This window comes from Boleophthalmus pectinirostris, unplaced genomic scaffold (assembly GCF_026225935.1).
Source record: "Boleophthalmus pectinirostris isolate CB_2022bp ecotype Guang Dong unplaced genomic scaffold, ASM2622593v1 HiC_scaffold_13, whole genome shotgun sequence".
NCBI classification, from domain to species: domain Eukaryota; kingdom Metazoa; phylum Chordata; class Actinopteri; order Gobiiformes; family Gobiidae; genus Boleophthalmus; species Boleophthalmus pectinirostris.
Genome location: NW_026571036.1, coordinates 2,984,249 through 3,009,618, shown reverse-complemented (window position 1 = coordinate 3,009,618; position 25,370 = coordinate 2,984,249). Strand labels below are relative to the sequence as shown.

Below are 25,370 nucleotides of genomic sequence, written 5' to 3'. Positions count from 1 at the left end.
TGTTTAAAACATCAGGTTGCACTGTTTCGCTTTTAATTAGGTTAAAAGGGAAGTTGATCGATTCTTACAGTCTGTGTTAACAGTCTGAACACATGGACTGACAAAAGATGTAGTATTACTGAATGTGTCAGTGTCAGTGCACGTAAACCTGGAAAATGTGTTATGTTTCTCTATGAATAACATAAAGATGCACATGAACAGAAGTAGATCTGCATCTTCTACTGTTTTTCAAATGAAGAGTCAGGAGGAGAGTGATGATGATATTATCCTGAAGGAGAACAGAACTTTCAGTGCTTTAAAATAGAAACTGTTAGTAATAATAATAAAAAATACAATATTTTATTAATTTAATTTTCAGTGTTTTAGAAAGACAAATATTTTATTGTGATGTTTTGTAATGACTTTCATTTGAAATACTATCTACATATCCCATATTATTTTTTTCTCTCTACTCCATCCATCTGCTCTTCTGCCCTTCAGTCAAATTTTAGAACCTATGTGGCCCCCGAGCCAAAAGGTTTGCCCACCCCTGTTCTAATCAGATCCTCGCCGGGCGGCCGCTTAGCAACCGTGGAAAAGAGGGTAGCTCAAAATAGTGGAATAGAAAAAATCCAGGATCATGTAGAGCGGGTCCATACCAACATTTTAAGACCAAAACGACGAGTCTGACAGCAGCATTTGCAGTGAACGGGGCCACGTTTTTTTTCAATAGAAAGTGAATTGGAGCCAGAGACAAAAGGTCAGTTTTTGTGGGGTCTGAGGCTAAACCCCGAGAGAGTCCGGGCGTTTCTGAGGAGGTTTGTGTCCAGGAGTGGCCTGGGCCAACGGAGACACCTGGAGGGAGTTGAGACGCTTCAGTCTGACCAACCTGAGGGACTTCGGGATGGGCCGGAGAGTCTGCGAGGACAAGATCCGAGAAGAAGCCCAGTGTCTCAGCCAGGTCTTCAACGAGTACAGAGGTGAGACTGAACCAGGACTGAACCAGGACTGAACCAGGACTAAACAGGACTAACCTAGGTCTAAAGAGAACAAAATTATTATTATTAAACCAAGACTAACCTGGGACTAAGCCGGGACTAACCTTGGTCTAAATCAGGACTAAACCTTTCAGATTCACATTTTCAGATCTAAATCCTGTTTGTGTATTTGTGTTTTTGTTTATACCCCACAGAAGTTGAATATTTCCTCTTTACGCGTTGATTTCAGGAGAAGCGTTTGACTTGACGGAGTCGGTGAACTGCGCCGTGTCAAACATCATCTGCTCCCTGGTCTACGGCAGCCGCTTCGAATACGACGACCCCGACTTCATCACTCTGGTCCAAAACGCCAACAGGAACATGCAGCTGCTGGGCTCCCCGTCCATTCAGGTCAGACACACCCCCGTCGAGTCAGGTCATACACACACCCGTCCATTCAGGTCAGATACACACTGACCATGTTTAAAGACGGGATATTTTACTTCTATGGGGAATTAACTGACTTCTATTGTTTTGAAATCCCGTTAATGAAACTCCCGCACGTCACATCGGGTTTGTTAAGTTGCTGTTTACCGTTTACGGTTTTAGGAGCAAATATCCAAGTGTCCTGAGTCGCACTGAAAAAATCGGATCTGTGTCGTTCAGACTGACATTAAAAGATCAGAAACAGGAGCATAGGGGCCAAAAAAAATCAGATTTGGGTCACTTCAGGATAAAGTCTGAAGTAGACTTGGATATGTGCTCCAAAAACCGACACATATCCGCTCTTTGGACATGCGACTTCAGTCTGAGCGGTCAGGTCACATTCATCCCACCTACACGTCAGTCTAGTCTAGTCAGTGGAGGGAGAGCGTTTAGGTTAGAGGTTAGTGAGTTTATTCATATTTGTAGGGATCACTGTATTCAGGACAAATTGGAGGGGTCTTATCGGAACCGGGCGGTTTCTGAAATGACGGCCAAAGAAATGTTCGAGCGCAGCTACAGACGGTCCAGGCTCCAACGTCAACGAAAAATAAAGAGTCTGAGTCAAATACAAGGAGGATAAAGACTCAAGCCTCGTTTGGCGTTTTGGACATTAGTATTTTTTAAAACAGAGACAATTCCCTTCATTTGTACTCATCTTTTAAACGCAAACTGCGATTTTGACGTTAAAAACGAATCTTTCTAAAAACTCCATCTAGAGTGGAGATTCTGGAAAACTCTGGTTTGGCGTTTGCGTATAAAGTGATGAAGTGAGTTTCTGACGCGCCAAAAGTGCGACCAGTGTTTCCCTTTTGCGATGGCGATGATGATGATGATGATGAATCAGAGGAGCAGTCGTGTTTCTTCTGGTGAAACACTTTTCATGTGTTTCATTTTCACACACAGCTGATGTTTCAGATCCACGACCAGAGACAAATGAGGCTCAAAGGTCAGCAATTTTACCAGTTCTTTAACAGATCTGTGGAGAGGCAAGCCACTCACTAATGCATGTTTTTCAAGGTATTTTTGAGTAAAACTTGCAACTGTAATGAAAGAAATGCTACAGGTTTGAATCTAATCCAGCTCCCCCCAGAGGTTTAGCGTAGTTATGACGGCGCTCGATGGAATATTTATGCAGGTCGACTTTTGAAAACGATGCTGTGTGCTCGATGTTATTTTGGAAAACAGAGGGAGGGAAGTATTTGTTTGCATGTGTAAACGTAGCCTAAGGTTGCCGACCCCTGGTGGTATACAGGAACGCTCAAACAAATGAAGCGGCCGTGGACGTGTAACCTGTCCATTTACCAAGGACGGGACTGTATTTTGGGAGACAAGCCCAGAGTTTAAGCGACTTCCGTAAACTCTGAGCAGGCTCGCTGTGTGTGACGTCGTCGTGTTCTCCGATGCACATGCGGGATGCTTTTGGGGCGTTTAAAGTTCACACTGGAGATCACAAACAAGTCACACTGAACTGGAAACGTGAACAACCTCACAAAAAAAACAAAAAAAAAACGGATTTCACAAAAAAATACAAATTGAGCATTAAGCCCTGCAGTCTTGAACTTGATGATCTTTTGACATGATTATTTCGCTATTTTGGAATATATCTGAATGGCTCTCTTAACTCTCTGCTTAACTGTCATCTAAGACTAAGCCACTAAAATGAGTAGCTTTTGGCTTAGCTGTTGGAGCCCTTTAGATTGACTAAATGTGTTTTGTGCAGATCTATAACCTGTTCCCGTGGCTCGGGGCGCCTGGTGCCGAACAGGAATGAAGTTATAAAAAACAAGAAGAAAGCTGAAGAACAGAATCGAAGGTTTTTTCAGAAACTGAGAGAGACTCTGAACCCACAGATGTGCAGAGGCAGCCTTCATGCTGACTCAGAAAAGTCAGTCCCCACAGTTAATGGCACTAAAAGGACGGACCTTCATGTTCATCTGACAGTTACTCTGTTGAAAAGCTCCTGAAAATCCGTCAGTCCCAACAGTCCCCAAACGTTAATGTTTTTAAATTTTCTCAGCAAAATGACTCCAGCTTTGAAAACGAAAAGTCTGGATCATGTGTCTTTCTGTCCATGGCGGACATGTTTGCTTTCATCTGAGCATTGCGGTCTCATCTCGACAGAGCTGGTTCAGTGTTTAGAGTCACGGAGTTTACAGTTTAGTGTTCGTTCTGTTTTGAAATGATGTTTACTTATTTTTGGTTTTATTTGAAATGAAGCTCCTGCAGCCTAAATCAACAGTGACGTTTAACATTGCCCCATTGAAATAAGCTACTTTACAGTTTTCTGTTTACAGTTGTATAGATCCAATAAAGCTAAACCCTGACCTCCCCAGTTTTACAACATATTTATTTGGATTAAAGACATGGGTTTGATGCTGTTTGCACACGGTGATCAAACTTTATACCTTAGTTATGTCAAATTTAAACTCATTTCTATGAATCTGCGTAGGTAGTTTATTTGGACAGTTGTACTCTGCTCAAATATGCTCCGACTAAAGACAGAACAATTAATCCATCGAATAATGTCCCACTGTAGAATCAACATTATTCACTCATTTATGAACTTGGGAAGAGGTAGGTCATTTCCATTATCCAGGCTGGCGCCACCTAGTGCCTCCGCTCAATTTCATTTCTCTCCAGCGATTAGGTCAGGAATCAAAATACACTAGACGGTTTTCAAAAAACCCAGAAGTTGTAGACTGCGCACCAGCCAGTCAGCTGTGAGCTGTGAAGTCATGACGTCAAACTCGTGGCGTCTGTCTGAGTCTCTTTTGTGGAACAGCACAACAGTAAAAAAGCGTTGAGATGGATGTAGACGAAGACAGACATTCTGTTTTGGCAAAAGTAACTCTTGGTCTGAAAAAAGATCGTAATAACAAATTATCAGAAGACCAAATAAACCTCACCAGATTATTGCCAAAGGCTCATTTCTATCCGTTGTCCCAAATGGTCAAACAATAAAATATTGCACATGCCACTTCAGACGGATGAGGAGGAGCTGGTTCTCTCTCTCTCTTTTTGTTTTTTTTAAAAATAAATGTACATATTACTGATTTCCATACTGTTTTTTGTTTTGTATTTTATCCAAAAACTTCTGATGAGAACACTTTGCTTCATAATACATGTGTTCTGGAACATTTACAGTATACAGTTACTGGTTTAGTCCTGGTTCAGTCCCAGTTCAGACCTGCTTGTTTCTATGGAGACTGCAAAGTTTCATATTTCATATTTCATATTTTCGAACACTTTCGGGCCCTGTACCAGAAAAATTACACAGTGCCCCTTTAAAGCAATTCTGTTGTGTTTGATCGGCAGGAGAGCGCCATTCCTAACTCTCCGTACCATGATAGGAGAAACCTGGTCCAGACGGTTCTGCAGATGTTTGCAGCAGGAACCGACAGCACGGCCAAGCGACATTCTCTGAGATGGGCCTTTCTGCTCATGGCCAAGTTTTTCCCACACGTCCAGGGTAAAAAGAAGAGCAGAGTCATGATACAGAGTGTTTAATGGTAAGTGGTTTAAGATCTGTTCTAGAAGATTGTTACGACTGAGCACTTTTTTGTTTTTTTGTCTATTGGGTGTGTTTGTTGTTGTGTTGTGTTTCAGGGTCCTTTAAAGGGACAGTCTGGAATTTTGGACATATGACCTAATTTCTTAGTGAGCTTTTTAAAAATATTCCATCCTAGGTTTGGGCGATAATACGGTATTACGGTATCCCGGTATCCCGTGGTATCAGAAAGTAGCAACGGTATTGTTTTCATTTAGCCAGTCTGGCGCCACCTAGTGTTTCCACTCAATTAAATTTTTCTCCAGTGACTAGGTCAGGAATCAGAATACACTAGACGGTTCACAAAAACCCCGGAAGTGCGAGTTCGGGCACCAGCCAATCAGCGAAGAGACAGACATTCTGTGTTGTCAACGATTCCCGAGATCGAGGATTTAAAGTCGGAACAAAGAGAATGTTTGGTGAATTTTATCAAGGGGAAAGACGTTATTAGCCGACTTCCTGCGGAATTTGGAAAAAAACTTAATATACCAGGCGAAAACCCAGCTAAAACACACCGTAAAGAGACCTTAATATTTAGCGGAAAAACATTCAATCTGTCAAGAGCCACCAGGGTGGCATCGCCGCATGTGTCACTGAAACAAGACAAAACACTTCTGCATGAGGCGCCAAGTGTCACTGGACTTATTCCGTGAACAAAATGCCTTTCGTGCCTCGAAATGGAGAAAATGGTCACGAAATTGTAGAATACCATGATGCCTTTCGTCCACACAATGGTTCTGGTTCTGGTTCAGTCCTGCTTCAGTCCTGGTTAAGTCCTGGTTAAGTCCTGCTTTAGTCCCGGTTCAGTCCTGCTTCAGTTCTGGTTCAGTCCTGCTTCAGTTCTGGTTCAGTCCTTCCTTTTAGTCCTGGTTAGTCCTGCTTTAGTCCGGTTCAGTCCTGCCTGGTTCAGTCCTGCTTTAGTCCCTGGTTCAGTCCTGCTTTAGTCCCGGTTCAGTCCTGCTTAGTCCTGGTTCAGTCCTGCTTTAGTCCTGTTCAGTCCTGTTCAGTCCCGTTTCTCTCCGTCTCTCAGACCAGGTTCGTGAGGAGATCTTCAGGGTGATCGGAAGTCGCCAGGTCCAGATGGAGGACAGAAGAGACCTGCCCTTCACAGACGCCGTGATCCACGAGACGCAGAGGTTCGGGAACATCGCTCCAGTGTCCCTGCCCCACAAAAACCAGCCGAGACATCACCTTCCAGGGACACTTCATCAAAAAGGTGAGGCGGAACAGACACGACTTCGTGGAAGGAGTCGCTGATGAAAATGTGTGGCGTGAAAACTTCTGTATATCCAGACGCCCTTGTTGCTTTAAGTACAAACACACACAATCCAATTCCACACACTTCAGGTGGCGTCTCCTGCTTGTTTCTATGGAGACTGAAAGGTTTAATGCAATACTTTGGAATATTGGAGGTAAAGCAATAACATCTCCATGGAGACGAGTAACTGGAGAACCACCACCCGGACTGATCACAGATTTCTGAAAATGTGCCGTTTAAATCACTTTTGCGTTTTTTCTTGAGTTTTCAGACCGTCTTAATTTTTTTTTTCACTCCTCTCCTCTCTTCTCCTCTCTCTCTCTCTCTCTCATTTCCTCTCGTCGTTTCCTCTCATCTCTCCTCTCCTCCTCCAATAACCATTTTTTCTTGAGTTTTCAGAGCAGGTAAAACTTTTTTGACACTCTTTGTTAATGTGCTGTGTTGTTTTCAGGGCACTCAGGTGTGGCTGCTCCTCACCTCTGTGCACTTTGACGAGAGCGAATGGGAAAAGCCTCACAGTTTCTATCCGGCTCACTTCCTCCACAAAGACGGAACGTTCAGGAAGAGAGACGCCTTCATGCCCTTCTCTGCAGGTACAACTCAGAGTACAGCACATTTCTACTCAAGTAAAGTGCATTTAAATGGGTAAAATGTACTCACACATACACGTACTGCTTCTAAAATTTCTTCAAGACTTTTAATCTGGCCCTCGGCTGATTTTCTACTGAAAATATTTTAATTCTATTTTAAAACCTGAATACAGAATTTGCAATTTTTCGTACACCATTCACCGTCAAAACCTCTGATGTGCTCACAGACATGCAACTGGAAATAATAGATTTACAGTTACTACCTTTGTGAGCAGGTTTTCTCAGTAATGAGCATGAATAAAACAAAACTGCGTCAAAGCTAAAACACAACACACAACACACAACACACAAGCACCTGAATGACATTCTGAAGATCAGGACGTGGTGCCTGATATTGATGCACAAGTTTCAGGAGCAAAAAGAAAACATGACTAAATTTTTATGAAATGCATATAATGCAAATGCAAGTTAATGTTAAAACATTTTGTGTAAATTGAAAAATTTCAGGTTGTTCATAATATTATCATATTTTGTAAAAGAAAGAGTTCATCATTTAAAAAAAGATTTCTGTAATAGATTTGTGTTTCTCTGCACAAATATTTTAACTTATTGTTATTTTTGGGTTTATATGACATGAGTTTTCTGATCCGGACACTTTGGATCAAAGTAGGTTGGATACAGCCCCCGGACCAAAATGAGTTTGACACCCCTGGTCTAGAGTAAAACTGGATAAGACATTCGCTGAGGGTGACCAGATGAGATTGACTGAAATTCGGGACAGGGGGAGGGGGGCAAAGTGTAGCCTCAGAAGTGTTGATGAGTTCTAAGTTTCTTTTCTTTGCAAACACACAAAAATCACATTAACTAATAAAAACATTGAGTTTTAATAAATGATTTTGTTTACACACAAAACTGAAGAAAGAACAAGTCTTGAAGAGTCCCCCCTCTCTCCTCTCTCTCCTCTCATCCCTCTCTCCTCTTTTCTTTCTTTCAGGTCGTAGGATTTGTCTGGGAGAAGTCTTTGGCTCGGATGGAGTTGTTCATTTTCTTTGTGACGTTGATGCAGAGTTTCCGCTTCACTGCGCCCCCTGGTGTTCGCGAGGAGGACCTGGACCTGAGAGCTCGGGTCGGCCTCGCGCTGAACCCTACGCCGCACAAACTCTGCGTCGTGTCCTGCGCCTAAACACCCTCCAGACCTTTGAAAGACGAGCTGTTTGCTTTTCTGGAGTATTAACGGTTGATGGGGGCAGGAGAAGTTTTTCCTTTTAATTCCACTGAACTTTGCAATGAAATATCAGAAAAGTAAAGGTGCGTTCTTTTATCCATCCATCTCCAACTCGGATCTCGGAAACGACGTCATGTCTGCGCTTCAACTGGTTTATTATATTTATTATGTTTTCGTGGACGCCAAACCAGAAAGCTTTTGTTGCTTTAGGATCGGCCGAGTATCAGGCCCCAAAATAAATCTGTACTTCAAATACAGAACTGAAGAAGAATTCAGTATAAACAGAATAATTTAATATAAACAGAATAATTTAGTATAAACAGAATAATTCAGTATAAACAAAATTCAGTTCTTACATCTCTGGTCGTGCAGAGTCCATAAAAAGTTAAATAAAACCAAATCAAATACAAACAACACGCGCCGAACATTCAAACCTTTAAATTGTCATTTAAACCACCAAACCTCCAAACACAATGAAAACAGTTCATACTAAACACGTCGTCGTGGATTCTGTCTGGGAATCCTGGCTCTGAGTTCTTCCCAGTTTCTCTGTCTGAGGAAAAGGACGTGTCCCAAAGCAACATCCTCGGATTTCTGAGTCGGACGGATAAACAAACGCACCATAAATCAGTAGTTACATTTAACAGTGGCACAATTTTCTATAAATTCACAAAATAAAGCTGTTGTCATTTATTTCTTTGTCTAATCTTTTATTTTTAGACATTTATTTCCATAATTTTCAGTAAAACAACAAATGAAAGAAAAGTAAAAACAAACAAAGTAATGGGGGAGGGCAGTTAATATAATGAACAGGACTGTGCATTATCAACCATTCAGATATTGAATCAAGTTTTTATCATGGTGTTTGTAGTTTATAAATTACCATAATTTCTGGACTATAAGCCGCTATTTTTTTCTCACACTTTGCATCCTGCAGCTTAAACAACAATGCACAGACAGACGCCACGAGTTTGACGTCATGACTTCACAGCTCACAGCTGATTGGCCGGTGCGCCGTCTACAACTTCCGGGGTTCTTGCCTTCAAACCGTCTAGTACAGGGGTGTTAGCTCAGTTGGTAGAGCATTCGCCCACTGATCTGAAGGTTGGTGGTTCAAATCCAGCTCTGTACATAAACATCACAGGTTGAGTGGTCAGATCCACTGACCCACAGGTTGGTGTGATTCCAGCTCCCACAGATGAATGCTGCTGTTGTGTCCTTGGGCAAGACACTTAACCCACCTTGCCCACAGTGTCTGTGTACACTGGTGTGTGTATGTGAATGGGTGAGTGGTTCCTTGTTGTAAAGCGCTTTGAGTGCCTTGAAGGTGGAAAAATGTGACCATTTAAACATACGGATCCGGCCTCCAAGACCTTTAATCTGACCCTCGGCTGATTTTCTATTAAAATATTTTAATTATATTTCAAAACCTGAAGACAGAATTTACCATTTTTCGTACACCATTCACAGTTAAAACCTCTGATGTGCCCACAGACATGCAACTAGAAATAATAGATTTACAGTTACTACCTTTGTGAGCAGGTTTTCTCAGTAATGAACATGAATAAAACAAAGCTGCGTCAAAGCTGAACACAACACACAACACACAACACACAACACACAAGCACTTGAATGACATTCTGAAGATCAGGACATGGTGCTTGATATTGATGCACTTGTTCAGGATAAAAGATGCCAAGTTTCAGGAGCAAAAAGAAACCATGACTAAATTCTATGAAATGCATACAAGTTAATGTTAAAACATTGTGTTTAAATTACATTTTTTTGTAATTGTCTTCGCTTATAACAAGCAAATAATGTTTAAGTCTATTAAAGGTATTTGAACCTTTCTAGAAGGTGGAAATGTACCTAAGCTCCACCAAAAATGACCCATGAGAGCTCATTTTCAAAAATTCAGTTTGAAATGAAGGAAGTTAATAGTAGATGTTTTTATTACTTTAAACTAATCAGAATATGCCAAAGTTTCTCTGGTAAAAATTTGATCAACATCTAACTGTGCCACATGGGGAACCGAGGCTCAAAAGAAGAGGCCAAAAAGATCAGATTTGGTTTGTGACCATATTTGGGACTCTACACCGTCCACATGAAAACTCAGAAAAGTGTGAGATTGTGGTCAGAAATGGTCATTCTCTCAAATATTCAGGTTCAATAGTTAGTTTGTAAATATTTGTTTGGAGTAAATAGATTTTGGACCTCAAAAATTGAAGAAAATAAATAAATAAATTGAGCAGCAACCAAATGTGAGATTTTGGGGGCCCACAGCGCCCCCCTTAATAAAGATACACAATATTTGACAAAAGATTCAGAATCTGTGACCAGTAATCTATGATAATACACAAATTTTTTCAGCTTCCTAGCTCTATTTTTGATGAAGTTATGGTCTCTCAAACATGCTTATAAATTAAGGATTCGTGCAGCGTCCGATTTCCCCCTACACCAGTGCACTTCCACTGCTCTGTACTTTGTTCTATGAAGTTGAACAATTGAACTGAAACTGTGAACTGGAGTTTGTGGACATGTTTCTCTTCATTTCTTTTCATTTTAAATCTATATTTCAGTGTAAATAAGGATACATGTATAGACTGACTGTACAGGTGGATGGAGCTTGAGTGATTGTATATTCTCCTGTAGTAAATGCAGTATTTTCTGGCAGATTTGCTTCCATCAGTCTGCCCCAGGAGTTTACCACCACCAAGTGTTGAGTGAATGAATAATGAACTGTAAAGCGCTTTGGGTAAATGCAATGATTAATAAATAATTCATTAATATATTGTGTATATGTGTATACCAAATTATTTACGTACGTACTCTTTCCTGCGCTCATAATAGACGAGCTTTGTGTTGTTTTCTGTAAATAGTTCTGCCGTCTGGTCTCCTGTTCTTTATGTTAAAAGGGATTTGACAAAACAAGCGTTAAAATTCAGCCTAAACCCCTTCGGTCTGTAGATTAACTTTAGTGATTTGCATAAACTGCCTAATTTTAATAATAATAATAATAATAATAATAATAATAATAATAATAATGATTATTAACTAACTAATCAAAATAGGCCATGACAGCTTTTGAGGATTGCATCCTAGGGCCAGTCCAAGTGGGGAGGGACAAAGGGGCCAGAGTCTGGAAATGTTTATCATACGTCTTAAATCATGTTATAATCTTGTTCATAAACCTGGGCTTGTGTTTGGGTTAGTCCTGGTTTAGACTTGTGGGTTGGTTCTAGTCTTGTTTTGTGCTTTTATGTTTATTAGTTGAATAGTCCTGCTGCATAAACTTTTACTCCAGATCTCCTCCTCTCACCTGAAATAACCTTTGAAGTGAAGTTTAAGCCCCGCCCCTCTCTATTAAATACCATCGCTCTGCATTAACTTTAAACCACAGTATCCACTGGTCCGATGGGGTTTTCAGAAGTGCTCCTCTCCAGTCCCGGCTCCGTTCTGGGGCTCGTCCTGGTCTTGATCCTGTTCTACCTGGCCTATAGTGGTCTGCACTCAGATGGGGACCCCCAGGACCCAGACCAGTCCCAGTCCTGGGGAACCTGCTGCAGCTGGACCTGAAGAGACCCTACCAGACCCTGACTCAGGTGAACGTAACATACTCAGCCCCTTATTTCAAGATCAGTGATGTGAATTGATCAGCTAAAAACAATGATTTAAACGCACTTTGAGACTTTGAGGTGCAGCTCTAAAATTGTCTGGGGATGAATTGAGCACCCCTGGATGTTTAATCCAGTGGTGCTCAATACGTCGATCGCGATCTACCAGTTGATCGCCAAGGTCGTGTGGGTAGATCGCCGTGTCTCGTCTCGGACTCGCGTTTGGACTCGGTCTTGTCTCTCACTCAAGATCTGACACTCAACAAGTGCGATCATATTTCATTACGGCCGCTGCTGTTGGCAATGAACTTGTACCGGGGAGCAGGAGCGTGTGGGGCGTCTCAGTGCAGCCCGCGGAGACTCTACGGCGCATCACAAACACACACGCTCCTTACGCACGGCTCGTCTGCGACAGCGTGTGCCCTCGTGTACCAGCGTGCATCACAGGGCAGGTTCAACTTCCTGAACATCCTACCTGTCCATCTGCCTCACGTCAGCACGCCGCCCCTCGCCTTTTCACGCTCTCGCTCCTTCCTGCGTACAGCGAACACAAGCCCCTTCCACAGTGCGGCTGATTAGAAGAGCAAGACCAAACGTGAAGCAAAAACCAGTCTAAATTTGTGTTCCAGTGTTGGCACAAAGCAGGTCTACAGCATAGAGCGGATCTACAGAACAGACCTACTGCCACATTTGGCTGAAGTTTGTCTAACAAAAGTGCACAAATGCATCTGTGTTTGTCACGATGTGCGTTTGGTTTGGTAAACGTGCAGAGGCTGGAAAATATCACTGCAAAACCAGAAAAGAATGAAACTCCAGTTTGGAACTTTAAAAAACAGGTTTAAAAATCTTCATTCACTTTTTTCACAGTTTTGTGTAAAGTGCCAGAGGAAGTTCTCTTAAAGAAGAGGTTCTCAAACTGTGGGTGAGGGTCCAAAAAAAGGGGCACAGAGTGTTTCAGTGCAATTTGTTTGGCTTTGTATTAGGTAGATCTTTATGACTTGGTCATTTTGTAAGTAGCTCACATGATGAAAAAGTGTGAGCACCCCTGGTTTAATCCATATTTCGAGGGCTCATATTACACTTCTCTCTGTTCTGTTATAATGTTGTTTCCTTGTCAAAAACAGACCTGGAGTTGTGTTTTTTCATATTTAGGGAAAACAAACCTGAAAGGTAAAACTCTCTCTTTGATTTGGAGATGTAGACAGACTAATAATAACTTATAACTAATAACTTTTAAAGGTCGAGACCGAGACAAGACCGAGACTTTTAAATGAATTAATTAGTTAATGCAAAATTAACTAAAAATAAGACAAACAAACTATACTTCACTTAAACCTCTTTTTTGGACCCTCACCAACAGTTTTCATTAATCCCATTTCCACTGGCACTTTACAGAAAACTGCTTCAAAGTGAAGAAAGTGGGTAGGATTTTTAAACCTTTTTTCCTAATTGCCGACAACAGCGGCCGTAGTGAAATATGATCACACTCGTCGAGTTTCAAACCTCGAGTCAGAGAAAAGGCGAGACCAAGACCGTGAAAAAAACGATCTCGAGTATTACAACACGATTGTGAATGAAACAAAACATGACTCCAGGTCTGTTTTTAAAGGAGGTAACAATGTTCTAAAATGGACTTAAAGCTCACAAAAGTCAGTTTTGCATAATATAGGACCTTTATTGAACCCTTTATAATTTAAATCTGAATGTTTGCTCCAAGTGCAGTGTGTGAAACAAATGTGTTTAATTAGAACTTTCATGTGATCTCAGAAAGATGAACCATAAATCAGGTACAAATATCTGCAGTGTGACTCCGGAACCTCCTCAGTGTGAAACTACAGCAAATAGATCAAGCTAATCTAACTTATCTTTTTGCTGATACTGACTGGAGAGACTTGGTTGGTTTGATCAAATTGATAAAAAAATCATAAAAAAATTATCACAGAATGTGTCTGTAAATCCATCCAAAGGTCAGATCATGTGATTTATTCATTAGAACCTTTGCACAAAGCTGCGACACAGTTAAATATTAACACTTAAATGTATGTGTGTAAAAGGTCAGTCTGCATAAACGTTTAAATCTCTCTTGGGACTTTCACAATCAATCACATCACGAGGGGCGGGGCTATGAGATGTGTGATCTCTGGAGCTGAACAGGGCCCAGACCCAGACCCAGACTCACCTGCGCAGACCCAGGCTCACCTGCGCAGACCCAGACTCACCTGTTCATACCCAGACTCACCTGCGCAGACACTTTTACTTTTACTACAGACTGCACTTTTACTTTTACTACAAACTGCACTTTTACTTTTACTACAAACTGCACTTTTAATTTTAATACAAACTGCACTTTTAATTTTACTACGGACAATTTCAAAGGACTTGACCCAGTGACCCAGTGACTCAGAGGCTTTGTGTTGTTTTCTCCAGAGCTTTTTAAGAAGTTTAAATATTTGAAATGCGAGATTCGAGGCAAAAGTTAAAGTTTAAACGAGTTCTAAAGCTGAAGTTTAATGAGTAAATAGAACTTGAGGATATACATAATGCATTAAAAGTGTGTTATGTCTGGTTATGTGTGCATCCGGCGGAAAAAGTAAACAATAAAAGTAAAAAAAGTGAAACAGCAGTATTATCCGTGGCTGTATTTGAAAGATGGTTTTGTGTTTGTGTTTTTGTGGTAGTTTGCTCGTCAGTACGGCCCCGTGTTCTCGGTGTGGTTGGGCCCTCATCGGGTGGTGATCGTGGCCGGGTACAAGACGGTGAAGGAGGCTCTGGTGACCCACGCCGAGGTGTTTGGAGACAGAGAAGTCCCGCACATCCTGAAGGAGACGCTGGACGTGAACAAAGCCGGTAAATCCAGAATCCATGTGTGTCGTTCGTTCATTTGTTTTTCAGTAAAATCCAAAAACAAGAAAGTAAAAAAAAAACAACAATTTTCTTCATTATTTGTCTCCAAAACCAAAATGGAAAAACAGATAATGATTCGGTTTTTCAGTTTTTGATTTTGTGTTTAAATGAAAAATGAAAAAAAACAAAAAAACGGATAATGACCGTTTCCCGTTTCCGTGACTTAAACTCCGATGCCGGACTGACCCAGAACTGAACCAGGACTGAACCAGGTCCAACCAGACCGGAACCAGACCAGGACTGAGACCGGCACTGAGACCGGGAACAGACCGGGAACAGACCGGGCCTGAGACTGGGACCAGACCAGAACTGAGACCAGGACTGAGACCAGAAACAGGACCAGGACTGAGACCGGGACTGATACCAGGACTGAGACTGGGACCAGACCAGCATTGAAAGCAGTTTAGTCCTGGTTCAATAGGTATAGGTAGAGGCCACTACAACCCACACTAGACTGACCATTAGGATTCAAGGATATGTTTTTGCCGATTTTTTTCGAAGTTAATCGAAGTAGTGACGATGGTAGCTTCCGGAAAAAACACAACACGAAACACGTGCAATGGAAAGATCGCGGCGCTGTGGCGCACAGTTTTAGAAATAATGAGGAGCGGACGTATTTTATGGATAAGTTTAGAGAAAGTGACTTTTATAGATTTCAAAGTGATGATGAGGGTGATTATAAAGTGGAAAACAGCGATAGCGACGGACTTACAGAGAGTGAATCTTACGAAGATGAGAATGCCGCTGATGCGTCTGTATGGAGTCCTGCGATACCCGAACAAACTATCCGGGCTTTATACTCGATTATGAACCAAAATTGCCCTGAAATCACTCGTGGAAGTCTGTTTTCTTTTATGCAATTATGCTCTATGGGTAGCCCTAGTAACATATGTATGGGTTGTTCCTAGTAGGCGTCCAGGGGGGAAAGAGTTAATATCGAAGTCACACTGGAGAGTAAGTCGCAGGAAACACACAAACCATGAAAAAAGTGACACTTATAGTCCGAAAAATACAGGTCTAAACTTAGTCTAAACCGGGATTGTCACAATTTTTGTCTTACCAGATTTTCGCCAAGGTTGCTGAAGGTACTCGCACTTTTCCGGGCTCATTAGTCTAGTAATAATGTTCATATCTTGATTTGTGTCCAGGAGTGATCTGGGCCAACGGAGACGCCTGGAGGGAGATGAGACGCTTCAGTCTGACCAACCTCAGGGACTTCGGGATGGGCCGGAGAGTCTGCGAGGACAAGATCCGAGAAGAAGCCCAGTGTCTCAGCCAGGTCTTCAACGAGTACAGAGGTGAGACTGAACCAGGACTGAACCAGGACTAAAACAGGATTAAAACAGGAAAACAGGACTAAATCAGGACTAAAAATGGACTAAAACAGGACTAAACCAAGGCTAAAACAGGACTAAAACAGGACTAAACCAGGACTAAACCAAATCAGGATTAAACAGGACTAAACCAAGGCTAAAACAGGACTAAAACAGGATTAAACCAAGGCTAAAACAGGACTAAAACAGGACTAAACCAAATCAGGACTAAAACAGGACTAAACAAGGACTAAAACAAGGCTAAAACAGGATTAAAAAACAGGACTAAAACAGGACTAAACCAGGACTAAACCAAATCAGGATTAAACAGGACTAAACCAAGGCTAAAACAGGACTAAAACAGGATTAAACCAAGGCTAAACAGGACTAAACCAGGACTAAACCAGGACTAAATCAGGACTAAAAATGGACTAAAACAGGACTAAACCAAGGCTAAAACAGGACTAAAACAGGACTAAACCAGGACCAAACCAAATCAGGATTACACAGGACTAAACCATGACTAAAACAGGACTAAAACAGGATTAAACCATGACTAAAACAGGACTAAAACAGGACTAAAACAGGACTAAACCAAATCAGGATTAAAACAGGACTAAACCAGGACTAAAACCAAGGCTAAAACAGGACTAAAACAGGACTAAAACAGGACTAAACCAGGACTAAACCAAATCAGGATTAAACAGGACTAAACCAAGGCTAAAACAGGACTAAAACAGGATTAAACCAAGACTAAAACAGGACTAAAACAGGACTAAACCAGGACTAAACCAAATCAGGATTAAACAGGACTAAACCAGGACTAAACCAGGACTAAAACAGGGCTAAAACAGGACTAAAACAGGACTAAACCAAATCAGGATGAAACAGGACTAAACTAGGACTAAAACAGGACTAAACCAAATCAGGATGAAACAGGACTAAACTAGGACTAAAACAGGACTAAAACAGGACTAAACCAAATCAGGATTAAACAGGACTAAACTAGGACTAAAACAGGACTAAACCAAATCAGGATTAAACAGGACTAAACCAAGGCTAAAACAGGACTAAAACAGGACTAAACCAAATCAGGATTAAACAGGACTAAACTAGGACTAAAACAGGACTAAAACAGGACTAAACCAAATCAGGATGAACCAGGACTGAACCAGGACTAAAACAGGACTAAACCAGGACTAAAACAGGACTAAAACAGGACTAAACCAGGACTAAAATAGCACTAACAAACCAGGTCTAAACTAGAACTAAACAAGGACTAACCAGGACTAAACCTGGTCTAAACCAAGACAAAACCAGGACTAAACCTGGTCTAAATCAGGACCAACTTGGGTAAACCAAAACAATCAAACTAAACCTAAATGATCTAAATCCTGTTTGTGTATTTGTGTTTTAGTTAATGCCCCAGAGAAGTTGAATATTTCCTCTTTGTTGATTTCAGGAGAAGCGTTTGACTTGACGGAGTCGGTGAACTGCGCCGTGTCAAACATCATCTGCTCCCTGGTCTACGGCAGCCGCTTCGAATACGACGACCCCGACTTCATCACTCTGGTCCAAAACATCAACAGGAACATGCAGCTGCTGGGCTCCCCGTCCAGGCGTCGAGTCAGGTCATACACACACCCGTCGAGTCAGGTCATACACACACCCGTCAGTCAGGTCAGACAAACCCCCGTCGAGTCAGGTCAGAACACAACCCATCGAGTCAGGTCAGACAAACACCCATCGAGTCAGGTCAGGCAAACACCCGTCGAGTCAGGTCATACACACACCCGTCAAGTCAGGTCATACACACACCCGTCGAGTCAGGTCAGACAAACACCCGTCCATTCAGGTCAGACACACACCCATCGAGTCAGGTCATACACACACCCGTCGAGTCAGGTCAGACAAACATCTGTTGAGTCAGGTCAGACAAACACCCGTCCATTCAGGTCAGACAAACACCCGTCCATTCAAGTCAGGTCAGACAAACACCCGTCCATTCAAGTCAGACAAACACCCGTCCATTCAAGTCAGGTCAGACAAACACCCGTCGAGTCAGGTCATACACACACCCGTCGAGTCAGGTCAGACAAACACCCGTCGAGTCAGGTCAGACAAACCCCCGTCGAGTCAGGTCAGACAAACACCCGTCCATTCAGGTCAGACGAACACCTGTCCATTCAAGTCAGACAAACCCCCGTCGAGTCAGGTCAGACAAACACCCGTCCATTCAGGTCAGACGAACACCTGTCCATTCAAGTCAGACAAACACCCATTGAATCAGGGCATACACACACCCGTCGAGTCAGGTCAGACACACACCCGTCGAGTCAGGTCAGACAAACACCTGTTGAGTCAGGTCATACACACACCCATCGAGTCAGGTCAGACAAACACCCATCGAGTCAGGTCAGACAAATACCAGTCCATTCAAATCAGGTCAGACAAACACCTGTCCATTCAAGTCATACACACACCCGTCCATTCAAGTCATACACACACCCGTCCATTCAAGTCATACACACCCGTCCATTCAAGTCATACACACACCCGTCCATTCATGTCATACACACACCCGTCCATTCAAGTCATACACACACCCGTCCATTCTAGTCAGGTCAGACAAACACCCGTCCATTTAAGGCTCCTCTCTGTACCTGCTGCTTTGAGCTTTGGCATTTTGGTCTTAAAATATTCGTATTAACCCACAACACATGATTCTATTTCATTATTTTGTCCCTCAAAAAATCGTATTCATCACATAGAGTCTGGGTCTGAATTATACATATTATGCTGAATAACTCAAAATGCATTAATTACATAATTATTACCTCAGGTGCTTAACTCTTTGACCTAATAAATGGATAATGGTTTATGTTTTATATTTGTTTTTGCATTTAGCTGTCTCCATCTAAGTCTTGCCCTCTTTCTTATATCAATTTCTTTATATAATAAATAAATGAGTATCGCTTTTGGCATTTTGGGTTTGTAAAAGTAGCTTAGAGTAGAGTAGAAGTTTGGAGCCCTTTAGATTGACTAAATGTGCTTTGTGCAGATCTATAACCTGTTCCCGTGGCTCGGGCGCCTGGTGCCAAACAGGAATGAAGTTATGAAAAACAAGGAGGAAGCTGAAGAACAGAATCGAAGGTTTTTTCAGAAACTGAGAGAGACTCTGAACCCACAGATGTGCAGAGGCTTCGTGGACGCCTTCATGCTGACTCAGGAAAAGGTCAGTCCCAAACACCATCAATGTTTTTAATTTAATCTCAGCAAAATGCACTAAAACTGATCTGTCAGACATGTGTTTTCTGTGCTCTTTTATTCATCTGACAGAGCAGATCTCAGGGACCAAAGAGTTTCTGTTTAGTGTCGTTCTGTCGAAATAAGCTCCCCACAGCCTAAATCAACAGTGACGTTTATCGATTCACGCAGCCCCNGTTTATGGATTATTTCCCCACATGGAATTATTTTATGGAAAAACAACTTGATATTCTTTTTTCTGTGGATTATTACGGACTTATTGAGTACAACTTTTCATGGATTGAACGCGTTTTGGACCGACAGAACCGGCAAGAAACGCGTATTTTATTCTTTGATTATGATGTGAATGTTTAAGTTATCGCGTTTTGGGCTCGTTGTATGGCATAAAATGAATGATATGGTTGTTTTATTGAGAAATTAAGCTTTAAAACGATGTATGGCATGCCAGTAGTGAAAACAATAATGAATAATACAGAGTGAAATTTTTTTGGGGGGAAAATCGCCCGCCGGCGGGCGGGTGGATGGTAAGTGGTTTTAAGATCTGTTCTAGAAGATTGTTACGACTGAGCACTTTTTTGTTTTTTTTGTCTATTGGGTGTGTTTGTTGTTGTGTTGTGTTTCAGGGTCCTTTAAAGGGACAGTCTGGAATTTTGGACATATGACCTAATTTCTTAGTGAGCTTTTTAAAAATATTCCATCCTAGGTTTGGGCGATAATACGGTATTACGGTATCCCGCGGTATCAGAAAGTAGCAACGGTATCGTTTTCATTTAGCCAGTCTGGCGCCACCTAGTGTTTCCACTCAATTAAATTTTTCTCCAGTGACTAGGTCAGGAATCAGAATACACTAGACGGTTCACAAAAACCCCGGAAGTGCGAGTTCGGGCACCAGCCAATCAGCGAAGAGACAGACATTCTGTGTTGTCAACGATTCCCGAGATCGAGGATTTAAAGTCGGAACAAAGAGAATGTTGGTGAATTTTATCAAGGGGAAAGACGTTATTGTCCTTCTTCCTGCAGAATTTGGAAAAAAGTTAATATACCAGGCGAAAACCCAGCTAAACACACCGTAAAGAGACCTTAATATTTAGCGGAAAAACATTCAATCTGTCAACAGCCACCAGGGTGGCATCGCCGCATGTGTCACTGAAACAAGACAAAACACTTCTGCATGAGGCGCCAAGTGTCACTGGACTTATTCCGTGAACAAAATGCCTTTCGTGCCTCGAAATGGAGAAAATGGTCATGAAATTGTAGAATACCATGATGCCTTTCGTCCACACAATGGTTCTGGTTCTGGTTCAGTTCTGGTTCAGTCCTGCTTTAGTCCTGGTTCAGTCCTGCTTTAGTCCCGGTTCAGTCCTGCTTTAGTCCCGGTTCAGTCCTGCTTTAGTCCCGGTTCAGTCCTGCTTCAGTTCTGGTTCAGTCCTGCTTTAGTCCTGGTTCAGTCCTGCTTTAGTCCTGGTTCAGTCCTGCTTTAGTCCCGGTTCAGTCCTGCTTCAGTTCTGGTCCAGTCCTGCTTTCAGTCCTGGTTCAGTCCCGTTTCTCTCCGTCTCTCAGACCAGGTTCGTGAGGAGATCTTCAGGGTGATCGGAAGTCGCCAGGTCCAGATGGAGGACAGAAGAGACCTGCCCTTCACAGACGCCGTGATCCACGAGACGCAGAGGTTCGGGAACATCGCTCCAGTGTCCCTGCCCCACAAAACCAGCCGAGACATCACCTTCCAGGGACACTTCATCAAAAAAGGTGAGGCGGAACAGACACGACTTCGTGGAAGGAGTCGCTGATGAAAATGTGTGTGGCGTGAAAACTTCTGTATATCCAGACGCCCTTGTTGCTTTAAGTACAAACACACACAATCCAATTCTACACACTTCAGGTGGCGTCTCCTGCTTGTTTCTATGGAGACTGAAAGGTTTAACGCCATACTTTGGAATATTGGAGGTAAAGCAATAACATCTCCATGGAGACGAGTAACTGGAGAACCACCACCCGGACTGATCACAGATTTCTGAAAATGTGCCGTTTAAATCACTTTTGCGTTTTTTCTTGAGTTTTCAGACCGTCTTAATTTTTTTTTCACTCCTCTCCTCTCTTCTCCTCTCTCTCCTCTCTCTCCTCTCCTCTCATTTCCTCTCGTTTCCTCTCATCTCTCCTCTCCTCTCCTCCAATAACCATTTTTTCTTGAGTTTTCAGAGCAGGTAAAACTTTTTTGACACTCTTTGTTAATGTGCTGTGTTGTTTTCAGGGCACTCAGGTGTGGCTGCTCCTCACCTCTGTGCACTTTGACGAGAGCGAATGGGAAAAGCCTCACAGTTTCTATCCGGCTCACTTCCTCCACAAAGACGGAACGTTCAGGAAGAGAGACGCCTTCATGCCCTTCTCTGCAGGTACAACTCAGAGTACAGCACATTTCTACTCAAGTAAAGTGCATTTAAATGGGTAAAATGTACTCACACATACACGTACTGCTTCTAAAATTTCTTCAAGACTTTTAATCTGGCCCTCGGCTGATTTTCTACTGAAATATTTTAATTCTATTTTAAAACCTGAATACAGAATTTGCAATTTTTCGTACACCATTCACCGTCAAAACCTCTGATGTGCTCACAGACATGCAACTGGAAATAATAGATTTACAGTTACTACCTTTGTGAGCAGGTTTTCTCAGTAATGAGCATGAATAAAACAAAACTGCGTCAAAGCTAAAACACAACACACAACACACAACACACAAGCACCTGAATGACATTCTGAAGATCAGGACGTGGTGCCTGATATTGATGCACTTGTTCAGGAAAAAGATGCCAAGTTTCAGGAGCAAAAAGAAAACATGACTAAATTTTATGAAATGCATATAATGCAAATGCAAGTTAATGTTAAAACATTTTGTGTAAATTGAAAAATTTCAGGTTGTTCATAATATTATCATATTTTGTAAAAGAAAGAGTTCATCATTTAAAAAAAGATTTCTGTAATAGATTTGTGTTTCTCTGCACAAATATTTTAACTTATTGTTATTTTTGGGTTTATATGACATGAGTTTTCTGATCCGGACACTTTGGATCAAAGTAGGTTGGATACAGCCCCCGGACCAAAATGAGTTTGACACCCCTGGTCTAGAGTAAAACTGGATAAGACATTCGCTGAGGGTGACCAGATGAGATTGACTGAAATTCGGGACAGGGGGAGGGGGGCAAAGTGTAGCCTCAGAAGTGTTGATGAGTTCTAAGTTTCTTTTCTTTGCAAACACACAAAAATCACATTAACTAATAAAAACATTGAGTTTTAATAAATGATTTTGTTTACACACAAAACTGAAGAAAGAACAAGTCTTGAAGAGTCCCCCTCTCTCCTCTCTCCTCTCATCCCTCTCTCCTCTTTCTTTCTTTCAGGTCGTAGGATTTGTCTGGGAGAAGTCTTTGGCTCGGATGGAGTTGTTCATTTTCTTTGTGACGTTGATGCAGAGTTTCCGCTTCACTGCGCCCCCTGGTGTTCGCGAGGAGGACCTGGACCTGAGAGCTCGGGTCGGCCTCACGCTGAACCCTACGCCGCACAAACTCTGCGTCGTGTCCTGCTCCTAAACACCCTCCAGACCTTTGAAAGACGAGCTGTTTGCTTTTCTGGAGTTGATGGGGGCAGGAGAAGTTTTTCCTTTTAATTCCACTGAACTTTGCAATGAAATATCAGAAAAGTAAAGGTGCGTTCTTTTATCCATCCGTCTCCAACTCGGATCTCGGAAACGACGTCATGTCTGCGCTTCAACTGGTTTATTATATTTATTATGTTTTCGTGGACGCCAAACCAGAAAGCTTTTGTTGCTTTAGGATCGGCCGAGTATCAGGCCCCAAAATAAATCTGTACTTCAAATACACAACTGAAGAAGAATTCAGTATAAACAGAATAATTTAGTATAAACAGAATAATTCAGTATAAACAGAATAGTTCAGTATAAACAGAACAATTCAGTATAAACAAAATTCAGTTCTTACATCTCTGGTCGTGCAGAGTCCATAAAAAGTTAAATAAAACCAAATCAAATACAAACAACACGCGCCGAACATTCAAACCTTTAAATTGTCATTTAAACCACCAAACCTCCAAACACAATGAAAACAGTTCATACTAAACACGTCGTCGTGGATTCTGTCTGGGAATCCTGGCTCTGAGTTCTTCCCAGTTTCTCTGTCTGAGGAAAAGGACGTGTCCCAAAGCAACATCCTCGGATTTCTGAGTCGGACGGATAAACAAACGCACCATAAATCAGTAGTTACATTTAACAGTGGCACAATTTTCTATAAATTCACAAAATAAAGCTGTTGTCATTTATTTCTTTGTCTAATCTTTTATTTTTAGACATTTATTTCCATAATTTTCAGTAAAACAACAAATGAAAGAAAAGTAAAAACAAACAAAGTAATGGGGGAGGGCAGTTAATATAATGAACAGGACTGTGCATTATCAACCATTCAGATATTGAATCAAGTTTTTATCATGGTGTTTGTAGTTTATAAATTACCATAATTTCTGGACTATAAGCCGCTATTTTTTTCTCACACTTTGCACCCTGCAGCTTAAACAACAATGCACAGACAGACGCCACGAGTTTGACGTCATGACTTCACAGCTCACAGCTGATTGGCCGGTGCGCCGTCTACAACTTCCGGGGTTCTTGCCTTCAAACCGTCTAGTACAGGGGTGTTAGCTCAGTTGGTAGAGCATTCGCCCACTGATCTGAAGGTTGGTGGTTCAAATCCAGCTCTGTACATAAACATCACAGGTTGAGTGGTCAGATCCACTGACCCACAGGTTGGTGTGATTCCAGCTCCCACAGATGAATGCTGCTGTTGTGTCCTTGGGCAAGACACTTTACCTTGCCCACCTGTGTACACTGGTGTGTGTATGTGAATGGGTGAGTGTTGTAAAGCGCTTTGAGTGCCTTGAAGGTGGAAAAGCACTATAGAAAAATGTGACCATTTAAACATACGGATCCGGCCTCCAAGACCTTTAATCTGACCCTCGGCTGATTTTCTATTAAAATATTTTAATTATATTTCAAAACCTGAAGACAGAATTTACCATTTTTCGTACACCATTCACAGTCAAAACCTCTGATGTGCCGCAGACATGCAACTAGAAATAATAGATTTACAGTTACTACCTTTGTGAGCAGGTTTTCTCAGTAATGAACATGAATAAAACAAAGCTGCGTCAAAGCTAAAACACAACACACAACACACAACACACATCACACAACACACATCACACAACATACATCACACAAGCACTTGAATGACATTCTGAAGATCAGGACATGGTGCTTGATATTGATGCACTTGTTCAGGATAAAAGATGCCAAGTTTCAGGAGCAAAAAGAAACCATGACTAAATTCTATGAAATGCATACAAGTTAATGTTAAAACATTGTGTTTAAATTACATTTTTTTGTAATTGTCTTCCCTTATAACAAGCAAATAATGTTTAAGTCTATTAAAGGTATTTGAACCTTTCTAGAAGGTGGAAATGTACCTAAGCTCCACCAAAAATGACCCATGAGAGCTCATTTTCAAAAATTCAGTTTGAAATGAAGGAAGTTAATAGTAGATGTTTTTATTACTTTAAACTAATCAGAATATGCCAAAGTTTCTCTGGTAAAAATTTGATCAACATCTAACTGTGCCACATGGGGAACCGAGGCTCAAAAGAAGAGGCCAAAAAGATCAGATTTGGTCTGTGACCATATTTGGGACTCTACACCGTCCACATGAAAACTCAGAAAAGTGTGAGATTGTGGTCAGAAATGGTCATTCTCTCAAATTTTCAGTTAGTTTGTAAATATTTATTTGGAGTAAATAGATTTTGGACCTCAAAAATTGAAGAAAAAATAAATAAAAATTGAGCAGCAACCAAATGTGAGATTTTGAGGGCCCACAGAGCCCCCCTTAATAAAGATACACAATATTTGACAACAGATTCAGAATCTATGACCAGTAATTTACGATAATACACATTTTTTCAGCTTCCTAGCTCTATTTTTGATGAAGTTATGGTCTCTCAAACATGCTTATAAATTAAGGATTCGTGCAGCGTCCGATTTCCCCCTACACCAGTGCACTTCCACTGCTCTGTACTTACTTTGTTCTATGAAGTTGAACAATTGAACTGAAACTGTGAACTGGAGTTTGTGGACATGTTTCTCTTCATTTCTTT

At 41.6% G+C, this 25,370-nt stretch overlaps 2 pseudogenes; both read left to right on the top strand.

Annotated features, from left to right (window-relative positions):
• LOC129407742 (cytochrome P450 2K1-like) overlaps window positions 1-8,755 on the top strand; it is a 9,321-nt pseudogene extending 566 nt beyond the window's left edge.
• Window positions 8,756-11,270: 2,515 nt separating this feature from the next.
• On the top strand, window positions 11,271-23,489 carry LOC129407741 (cytochrome P450 2K1-like; annotated as a pseudogene).
• Window positions 23,490-25,370: the final 1,881 nt, after the last annotated feature.